General features: G+C 39.1%; 1 long non-coding RNA gene across 4 annotated transcripts; it reads right to left on the bottom strand.

The window, feature by feature from the left end:
* Positions 1-4460: 4460 nt before the first annotated feature.
* Positions 4461-9040, bottom strand: LOC109908192 (uncharacterized). 4 transcript variants are annotated; one of them, XR_002257636.2, is made up of 7 exons: positions 8665-9040; positions 6698-6903; positions 6033-6211; positions 5719-5788; positions 5443-5613; positions 5185-5330; positions 4461-5057 (listed from the first exon to the last, which is right to left on the bottom strand). It is a non-coding gene; the product is annotated as an uncharacterized LOC109908192 (long non-coding RNA). The 4 variants fall into 4 exon arrangements; XR_002257634.2 differs by having other exon boundaries at positions 4461-4952; XR_002257635.2 differs by having other exon boundaries at positions 4461-4952; positions 5888-6211; positions 8665-9026.

Here is a 9040-nt window from a genome sequence, read left to right as displayed (position 1 = left end):
GTTTCTTGGCCTAAGCAAGTCTCTTCTTCATATTGGAGTCCTTTAGTGGGGGTTTCTTTGCAGCAATTCGACCATGAAGGCCTGATTTACGCAATCTCCTCTGAACAGTTGATGTTGAGACGTGTCTGTTACTTGAACTCTGTGAAGTATTTATTTGGGCTGCAATCTGAGGTGCAGTTAACTCTAACTTAACTCTGGGTGTTCCTTTCCTGTGGCGGTCCTCATGAGAGCCAGTTTCATCATAATGCTAGATGGTTTTTGCAATTACACTTGAAGAAACGTTCAAAGTTCTTGACATTTTCCGAATTGACTTACCTTCATGTATTAAAGTAATGATAGACTGTCATCTCTCTTTGCTTATTTGATCTGTTCTTGCCATAATATGGACTTAGTCTTTTACCAAATAGGGCTATCTTCTGTATACCACCCCTACCTTGTCAAAATACCACTGATTTGCTCAAACGCATTAAGGAAAGAAATTCCACAAATGAATTTTTTAACAAGGCACACCTGTTTTAATTTAAATGCATTCCAGGTGACTATCTCATGAAGCTAGTAGAGAGAATGCCAAGCGTGTGCAAAGCTGTTATCACGGACTGAGGAGTTTGTCAGCATCAAAAGAAATACCAAAGGAGCAAAGCCCAGGTGAAAAGTGAGAGGAAACCCTGCCTCAGTCTTCCGAATACCTAACCCTGGGATAGAGTTGTATTTTCCAGCGGGACACTACCACTATGTTGCTGTTACTACCACTATGCTGCTGTTCATTGATTATTGATTGCCATTACCATTAGTTTCTAACTATTCATCCTGCTACTGCTCACTATTACTCCTGTTTACATGTATATAATGACTTTGTGATTTTGCTGTTGTAAATGTTTGTAGGCTTATGTAGCCAAATTGTATCTATTATTGTACACTATCCATTTGTGTTTTTTATATGCTATTTTAATATGAGAATTAACCAATGATATGAAGCCATGATTACAGACACCTGTGTGTCTTTTGACATTATATAAATGAGTCATCCCGCAGTGTTTGTCATTATTCCCTGATGAAGACAGCTTGTCTATCGGAACGCTGGACATAAATATTTTTGTATCTGAGCCCCTTAGTGTGTGTATTTTTTTTACATGTATATATTACCATTCGTATATTACCATAAATATTTAAATATTCCTGCTACCAGTTACTTTTCAGCCCTGTTTACATGTATATCCACCTAAGACCCTAGCACACACGCACACACACCCACCCACCCACCCACCACTTATTCTGCTGTCATACTGTTAAATATATTATTTATCCTGCTACCAGTCACTTTCTCCTAAATCCCTGCCTACATGTACATCTCTACTTCATATACTCCAGCATAACTACATATTGTACATTTGGTACTGGCACTAACAATGTATATAGCTTCCTCTCTTATTTCTCGTGTTTAAAAATATATGTATTAGTTATACTATTTTGATATTGAATTCTGCACTGTTGGGTAGGGCTTGCATGTTAAGAATTTCACTGTACTTGTGCATATGACAAATTAGACTTGAATTACACAAATTGTAATGCCAAAGACACACCAGAATGGCTTTCCAAGAGGTGTTGAGTGTTCAACTGGTCCATTTGTTTGAATATTGCTGTCCATCAATGATTCCCAACCAAATGTACTGAGCTTGAGCAATTTTGACAAACACAATGGATCTACAATATGTTGCCCTAAGAGTAGAATCTTATTCAAAATTATTCACAGCTGTAACGGCTCCCAAAGGTTCTTCCACCAAGTATTAACTCTGGGGTGTGAAAACATACACAATCAACAGATCTTTTTATTAATTACGATTTTATAAAAAACAAATTAATTCACTTGAAAGAACAGTAGAAAAAATATAATTAAAGACTCCTGTTTGGAGTTGGGTACTGGGAGGAAAATATAAATGATATAGGGTTCTTAGGCTGCGTTTTCACATGGAGCCCAAATCTGATATTTTGCCCCAAACTGGTCTGACCAATCAGATCAAATCTTTTGGGCAAAAGATAAGAATTGAGGTGGCTGTGAGGTCATATTTTTATTTCACAACTGGACTAAATCATGTTGCGGACTCACCAGTGATGAAGAAGAGCCAGCCATAAACATAGAACACATTTCTTTGGATATCTCTCTGCATACTATGTTTTCATTCAAAATGAACTGTTAGCTATTCAGTAGCAGCAACATACAGCAAGAATGTGATTACTATGCAACTTTGTCTCCAAATAAAACACATCCTACCATTCCACCCCCCACCCCTCCATTAACCCCCTAAAGTAACAGGTGCAATCTCCAACAAACAAAAAAATCTAACAAAATAATGAATATGGATTTTGTGTGTCAAAACACTGAGAATATGGTTACTTCCAGACAGTGAGCAACAGGAAATCGCTTCACATGCAACGATTCTTTGGAGGAATGTACAGGCCTTTAGGGCTACTCAGCAAAGGCTGCCACCAGTCTCCCTTCACTTCCTCCATGGCCGCAGAGGGATGGGAAGAGGCAGGTCTGCGCTCACAAAGACTAGAGATATGGATAGACGGAGACCCTTATCTTGTTGTAGTGATCTACAATGGACTGATCTTTAATCACCATATCCATTTTTTATGGCTACCTTCCTTTAGATCAGAGGCTTTACTTGAGAACTTACTGTAGATGGGAGCCATAATAATCAGAGCATTTTGTCTGTCACCCTAAGTGATCTAACAGCAACACTCATCAAGCAAGGCCACATTCAATGCAAGGTCATTTTTTTGTGACATCAATACATATACCTTTGAACTTACATAAAGCTACATACCAATGCGATGCACTTCTTTGTCATTGAAGACAATATACTGTCATTTTGCCCCTGGAGATGTACAGAACTATTGTCCCTAAATGGACAGAAATAATATCCAGAAATGACTTCAAAGGGGTTTCATGTCAAACACTTATCTGAAGGTCATAGACAAAATGGAAAACAGGCCTGGAGGAATTATGAATTCATCCCCTGAGAAAGCCTATAGCACCTGATACCTGACCCTCTATGGCAAACACAACCTGGAGGAGGTTAGGAAGTTAACAAGAGGCATGTTTTTTACCAACTGAGGCTGACTGGGTAAGACCAATTGCACAGAGAGGAAAGGGGGCATGCATTCCTCATCTCAAAATAGCGTGGAGAGAATTAACCGTTTAACTATTTTTTGTCAGTCTGGTCTGGAGTGTGGAGGCACTCTGTTCGCATGACACCTGACCGTTGATTTGTACAACATCCTGTCTATCAGCTCATATCACATACTTTGTTTGCGTACCTCGTGTGGCGACGGCTTTTTTGAGAGCAAGTCATTTTTCGATATCACTGGTTGTGAAGACGGTACAAAGAAGTTCTTTGGTTTGGAGGTCTAGCACAACTGTACTGTGACGGTGGTTAGCATGGCAGGTGCTAGCAATAGTGAAATTGAGTGTGATAATGAGAATTCCAGTGAGGATCAACCTGTTACATCTGTTGTAAGTAGGAAGAACAGAAACAAAAATGTATTGTAATGAGGGCTGAATACTGCTGGGGAACTGAGTGGTGCTGAAAGTAAAAGGCCTGCTATAAAACATAGGACTACACTAGAAAAGGAGAATGTACAGTAGAAGAGAGCTACAAAGTATGGTTATTTTCCAGGAACCATCAAAAAAAAGCACCGTCATCCTATTCAGTTGACAAAAGAAATTCAGCTAGAGAAAGGGATGTTTAAGGCTTCCAAAGTTTTGGGATTTGGCAAAGTATTGATTTATGCAAACAGAAAAATGCAGCAGGAGACCATTTGAAGTTAGAATCGCTTAATGAGGGTCGGGTGAAATGCCATATCCCTGGGGCTAAGGCGAAACCATGGAAGAAGTAAGTTATGACTTCTTTGAATGGTAGAAAAGTAACCGAACACAAAAGGATGTAAAGCAAAAAGAGGCATTCAAGTGGACACAACGGTACTGCTAAACTTAGAAGAGAAATTGCCAACCAGAGTACAGCTAGGAATGCTAAGCTATCATGTTAGAGAATATGTGCGATCTCCAGTTCTGTGATTTAAGTGCCAAAGGATGGGGCATGTTGCTAATGTGTTCAAAGGTAAAATTAGATGTGCAAGGTATGGTGGGGACCAAATTTACAGTAAGGATGCTGTAATACAGAATGTAACATATTACAGCATCCATGCTGTAAATGTACAGCAGGGATGCTGTAATATGTTTTACAGTAAGGAAAAATCATACTGTAAACTATATTACAGCATCACTGCTGTAAAGCAAAATTACAGTATTAAACTGGCAACTGTGGTGCCAGTATAATGCTGTAAATTTACAGGTAAATACCTACCTAATATACAATTATTTTACAGTACTAAGCAGCATTGCAGGTTGGCTTAAGACAGCTCCCTGAAATGTAATATTGTAAGAAAAACAATAAGTGTAGAAATATATATATTTATTCAAATTCATAACATGAATTGCACTTTAACCACAAAGAACAACATTTGAAAAGAGCAACATTACAACTCCAGATAGTAGGGGAGAGAAAGAGACAGAGATAGTGATGAGAACATTGACAAATACTGGCCAATAATGTACTTCACCATACACAAACCAAGACATCAGAATAGGTCATTCTTGAAAATACAGGATTATGTGAAAATATATTTTTTTTAAAGAGAATAATAATCTAAACAGATCAATGAAAAATAGGAAAACAGTTTAAAAGGGAGACATTTTCACAAAAAACTAAAACAAGAACTGCTTGCCTGTGAGAGAGAGAGAGAAAGGGGCTGAGAGAAGGATGATAGAGAGGAGCGAGCAGGGCTTGACTGGAGCCAGAGAAGCACGCTACTGCAAGCCAACACAGGCTCCAGGATGGCGCAAGCAGATCATTTGCTGACCCAAACCGCATGGCAGATTTCTGACATTTCTGAAAGAATGAGAGATGCAAACAAGTCTTGAATAAATCTCGGTGGCGTGCAGATTATCACCCCAACCTTTGAAACTCTGATCCTCCTAAGCTCTGATACGTCAACTAGGAGAAACATGGAAATTGAAAGAATAGAAGGTGAGATTGCTATCACTACTATTACTCACTGGGTAAAAAGGCAGATGACATCTGACAAATAAAGTTTGTGTTCATCAGGTGTGTGTGTACTTACAATGTTGGAGTTTCTCCACTCAAACTCCTTCAGGTCTGCGAGAAAGCACTTAACATGTGGAACATGTGGGTCAATTGGCAATGGCTTCCTCTGAACAACCTTTCCGGTTTTGCGGCTCACTCCTGCTTTCGCTGTGCATTTGGTTCCTTCAACATAAATAATTTTAATATATTCTGAGGCATTGAAAAAAAGAAGAAATATCATTGCAATGTAACTAACAAATGCTAAATGTAACATCAATGAATGTTCAATGCTTACTTCTGTATCAGCTCCAAGGTTGCAGAGGCTGACTCCTGGTATTCTATGTTAAATTCATAGAAAGTGCTGAAGAGCACAGAGGGCAGCAACAAAGTTGGACTCACTGTCCATAACAGACCACTCTCCCCTCGATCGACACCATCCATTTTGAGGAACCCAATAGAGTATTTCCTGAAATACACAAAAGGGTGTTAGTGTATACTTACTAGACATCTCTAGATAGGTACCACAATACTATATATTTCTGTTCCACCTTAAATCAAATAAATGTATTACCAAGCATGATCAGCCTTGGTGTGTCTGGCAAAGGAATTTGCGCCTCGACATCAACCCGAGTTGCAGTGACCTAAAATCACAAAACATATTAAAATCATGTGTAAAAATAGTACAGTATAAACACAATTAATCATATAAACTTTATAAGTACAAAAACACTATTCCTTACATCTGCCAAGAGGAAGAGAGACTAACAGCAGTGGCTGTTAGATTGTCATTGCCTTTGATGTAAACGTCGATTTCATTCAGCAGGCACTAGATCCCTCTTCTCAACTTGGTCTTTTGGCATTTTAAAAAGTTGACAATTCTCTTACCCTTGTTCAGGAGAGCTTGAGTCAGGCGACTGTCAATCCCGATGCCAGTGAGGGTATTGAAGTGGTCGCATAGTCATAAATTGGTGAAAAGCAAAGGCCACTGTTCTTGGAGGTCACTGATGCTTGGAGGAGGACAAGTGTACTATCCATTGTTAAAGATCCTATCCAGTCTTCATTTTCTTTTAAAAAAATAAAAAGAAAAAAAATGTTAGGCTATGCGCTGCACTCCATACTAGCACAAGAGGACAAACAATTTACAGAAACATTTGTATATGTCATTTCCATACCTTCTATTGCATATGCCTCGCTCCATCATAGCATAATCCATTGATTTTGAGGTCAAACAAACTAACTATTTACAGAACCTTTTTAACCTCGTGTGTGAATTTGCACTCTTAGAAAAAAGGATTCCGAAAGGGTTCTTTAGCTGTCCCCATAGGAGAACCCTTTTTGGTTCCAGGTAGAACCCTCTGTGGAAAGGGTTTTACATAGAACTCATAAGACTTCTACCTGGAACCAGAATGGTTATACATGTACCTGGGATTAAAAAAAAGGGATCTTCAAAGGGTTCTCTTACAGGACAGCCAAATATCTAGAACCTAAAATGGTTACCACCTTTTTTCATAATAACATAAATGTGTTACATTTATCAATCATGATCTCACCTCTTTGGTTGAAGGACCGAAGCAATTCCAGGCACTATATTGGCATCAAACTGTATTTTATGTCCTCTGGCTGAACATATTCAAGGTTGTTAATATTCTCCACTCCAAAATTTGCCCTCAGATGCTCCAACAAAGATCTCCCCATCTCGGTCTCCAACTCGGGCAATTGGTGTTTAATTGCATCTTGAAGACCCTCCATGCCTAAACTGGTTTCAGGAGAACAAACTGAGTGATGCAGAGAAACCTGACACTTTATAAATTGGTAGTGGGTAATAATTACTCAGATTATCTTCATTTTAACACACACATTATTAAATCAGAGGATCTGGTATAAAATGAACCCGAGATCAACCACTGAGACTGATACACCCCAACAATTAAATGGACCTGTGATTCTGTGACCAGAATCAGTGAGATCTTTCCTAATGTGTATCCTTCATCATTTTCAAACATTACAATAAGGCCTTTAGTGCATGTTGTTACTTTGTATACAATTTTAGACACCTCTGCAGTGCTTTGCGAACCCTTTTGACTGTCCAGCTCCATGAATGGCATTTTTATATAACTGCTCCTCAAATTAATTCATGACACCAACAACGTCAATGCTATGTGGAAACAATTGGCCACTGTATAAGTAAGATTGGAGTAACTGTTGGCAAGACAAGTTCTGGCACACTCCTTGAAGTAGGAGTGCTTGCTCTCAAACCTCAGTGTCCACAAAAGAATGAGTAGCCCAAATTGCAGGATGAGGTCGGGGTAGGATAACAAGTAGTGAGCACTCTACCCCACAAGCAAAACTGTAGTTCGCAACATTTATGTTTTTTTTTTTACGAGTAATGAAAAATTTAATATTTAGGAAACAGAAATGGCAGGATTTACACCTGTACATTCCCAATATAAAGTTACTTCCAGCTACCAGCCAGCCTGCAATATGAAAATTAACTACCCCTAGCCACCAAATTGCATGAACACACCAAAGAGCCATCAAGCTATATGTTACTATGCAACTCATGCCAACCACACAATCTAAACAAAAATAATTCTAGACTACAAGGCTAAATGAAATATCAGTCTGTGCCTGATGTTTCAGATATCATTAATTAATTTAACTTTGCCTAATTAATGGTTGGATAAGGATCACTTCTGAAAGATTATCAAAGGCACGAGGAAAATTAAACTCACACGGGAAAATGCCACGACCATCTCCCTGGACAATGGCTGCTAACAAGCTAACCACACAATCTGAAGAAAACGAAAATAAAATATAACTTTAATATCCTTCAGGGTAAAATATCAGTCTGTGCCTGTTGCTGAATTTATTAATTTAATGGACTTATTAGTCCATTAACAAAAGCATAGGGGGAATATCCCACTACACTTTCGCTAAATCACACGTACCTCCAGGCTGAATAGAGCTAACGTTAACCAGAGCTATTTAGAGAAAGGTGTCCAATGGAGTTCGCCATCTCTGAGCTGTAGCTAACGTTAGCAAGCACCTTTCATCTGAGAGCTTCCGTTCCCCTCATTCCAACTACAGAATCACCCAAAAAGTATACAGCCCAAGACAAAATGTCAGTCCGTGCCTGCTGACAAACTAAAGATGTATTCGAAATAGCTAAACTCTCGCTCCCTGCCTAGAAGAAATGTATTTGTCCGGTGAAGCCTACGACCACTTTGCCACTAATAGCGTTAGCACCATGTCATGCATCCACAGGTTAAGTAGCCTATCCAAAGAAACACACATACGGATTTCTGCACGTTGTTAATACTGAAATGGTTCGCTCTATAGCTACATTATCACTGATTATTTTACCCACAAGAAAGATGAACGCAACAGACCGACATGTCAATTTGGCTATAGTATACGGTTAGCTAACCCAATCCAAACGAATTAACGTTAGCTAACTAGATAACGTTAGTAGCTTAGTTAAGAAAACCTGCAGTAGGTATATGGAATTAGTACATACCTAGCAGCTGCTCAAAAATATTTAGGCGACTTTTCCACGAAAATACAAAATAAAATAGCTCGAGTAGAACAGAAAGCTAATTTCCTCTTGAGTCTTCCCTCACAGACCGTTTGGCCCGGAGCATCGCATAGTGGAAATGAAGTCTGTTCTCAGGGCAGGCATGGTTGTACATAGATTCGAGTCGCATCGGGGACATTGTTAGCATTTTACCTAATTATCCTAACCTGCTGCGTTAATTATCGTAACCTGCTAAGTAACTTCTGCTAGTCAAAACCGGCAGACCTGCCCTGAGAACAGTCTTGGTTTCAACTATGAGATACAACTCACTTTCTCTCTCACACTCACACGCCACAGACCGTTTGGCGCCGCCCACTAC

Source organism: Oncorhynchus kisutch, linkage group LG17 (assembly GCF_002021735.2).
Source record: "Oncorhynchus kisutch isolate 150728-3 linkage group LG17, Okis_V2, whole genome shotgun sequence".
NCBI lineage: Eukaryota > Metazoa > Chordata > Actinopteri > Salmoniformes > Salmonidae > Oncorhynchus > Oncorhynchus kisutch.
Note: the sequence above shows the minus strand (reverse complement) of the source record. Positions and strands in the feature narration are given on the sequence as shown.